Genomic DNA, 2,459 nt, shown 5'->3' with positions numbered 1-2,459 from the left:
TGTATTCTTTTACTCTTTTACTTGTTTCAGTCATTTGACTGCGGCCATGCTGGAGCACCGCCTTTAGTAGGAAAAATCGACCCCAGGGCTTTTTCTTTGTAAGCCTAGTACTTATTCTATCGGTCGCTTTTTGCCGAACCGCTAGATTACGGGGACATAAACACACCAGCATCGGTTGTCAAGCGATGTTGGGGGGACAAACACACACACACACAAACACACACACATATGTATACGTGCTTCTTTCAGTTTCCGTCTACCAAACCCACTCACAAGGCTTTGGTCGGCCCGAGGCTATAGTAGAAGGCACTTGCCCAAGGTGCCACGCAGTGGGACTGAACCCGGAACCATGTGGTTGGTAAGTAAGTTATTTACCACACAGCCACTCCTGCGCCTATGTATATATATATATATATATATATATATATATATATATGCATGTATGTGTATCCCTACACATATACGCACATACACCTGCATGCAGATACGTACGAATTAAACATTCGCATGCGTATGGAAATATACATAAGACCAAGCTCAGAAACACATTGATATACACGTTTTCAAATACTGAACTGAAGCAATGACAATAATCAAGAGACATTAAATATATATTGTCATTTGGGGATATCTATTAAACGTTGCAATTTGATTTTAAAATACATTTTACTGCTATTCATTTGGAGTGGAATGCCCTCGTTATAGACTCACGAGTTTGGGCACAGAATAAAACTGACATGCAAACTACTTTGCTAATGAATTTCGTCCACTGATACATAATATTCGTTGTATGCGGTCCAGTTCTAATATACCATAGGAAAGGAATTAAATATTATATAGGCAATTAAGGCACCTCAAAACATTTTAACTTCCTGGTATTTTCTTGCTATGCTATTAGAGTGCGTTAAGTGCAATTGGAATTGCAGGAACAATAAGTTACATCAAACCAAAACTAAAGATTCTTAACTTTGTTACAAACTACTGTCTTTATGCTGCCAATTTAGAAAATATGTGTGTGTATACCGGTATGCTAGTTGTCTATAGCACATATTTCTATTTGAAATTTATGCTATACAGAGCCCGACTGTAAATCTATCTTTAGACAAGCTATTACAAAGTAAAGACCCATAACGGAATCTATCAGAACACACAATTCCCTTCAACTTGCACATAAAAGACGAACATTAACCTCAGCTATTACTATTTTTCAAGATAACTACAATTGTTATTGCTGCAGTAATTATAACATCTAGTTTTGGAAAGGATCGATTTATTGTATAATCTTTCCCAGTTATACTACACTGATATCGATATCCGATGAATCATTTAAGTACTTCAGTAAAATAGTATTTCATTGACTGAATAGTTGACCTCTGCAAAATCTTATGCAGGAATTTTTTTTTATTTCAATTTCGTTTTCAAGTATCATAATTGCACTTTGACATTTATCTTTTTAAAACATGAACAGCCGTCTTTTATAGGATATTTTAGAAGTATGTACAATCGAAGCAAATATTCTTCCGGTATATCTTTATATTATAATTCTCATAATAGAAACCAAATACTCATAGCTTGATTCATGGAGAAGTATTCTAATAAGGGTGATGATTAATTGATATTTTGATTCGAAAATTGCATTGTATAAACATCGGTAAAAGGTGTCATCTTTTATAAATGCCTAACAATGTTACAATTATTCTTCTGGTAGTCAATATAACACAGGGTGCCGTTAGTACCACCAATTGACATCCTATAGGAATGTATTAATTAGATATGGCACCTCTTATTTATAAAGGTGATAATCAGCGATATATCGATGTCTGTACAATTCATACAATCTTTATTTCAATGCATGAAATTTTTCCATAATATGAATAGAAACTCTCTACTGAATGACTTGCCAATAATTGATATTAATTCGGCAAAATATATCCAAAGTTACATAAATAACGGCATAATGCTACTGGTTTTCTGTAGCAACATTCAACCTGGTTAGAGTAGATCTATGATATATGACGCCTCAGCCTTTTATCATTCCATCTCTTATTTCCAAGCCTAGAATATAAATGACTACATTATTCTTATTATCCTATTTTTTTAACGATAATCCAGCTTGCTTAAGAGAGATATGGTTATTTCTAAAAGACCGAGTGACGACGAAAGAATCTCACCTCTCTTCTCTTCCTTAAGGGCGTTATTCATAAATTTGACTTTTCACATATTATCAGTAAAAGGCTGAAAACTTTTATTCACAAAGGAGCAAAATTAACTTCTTTTCTATCGTAAGTCTACAGGGATTTTCTAAATTCTTACACTGTCCAAGTCATTCTGAGCCAACATTATAGAATGAGTACTTCCTTAAATTTCAGTTTCGTGACTGACATTTATTTCGTTCAAAGTAACTCGTACATTTTCTACTCATTTCTTCTTCATCATCATCGTCAACATAATAATAATAA

The sequence above is a fragment of the Octopus bimaculoides genome, chromosome 2, assembly GCF_001194135.2.
Source record: "Octopus bimaculoides isolate UCB-OBI-ISO-001 chromosome 2, ASM119413v2, whole genome shotgun sequence".
In the NCBI taxonomy this organism is placed as follows: domain Eukaryota; kingdom Metazoa; phylum Mollusca; class Cephalopoda; order Octopoda; family Octopodidae; genus Octopus; species Octopus bimaculoides.
Note: the sequence above shows the minus strand (reverse complement) of the source record.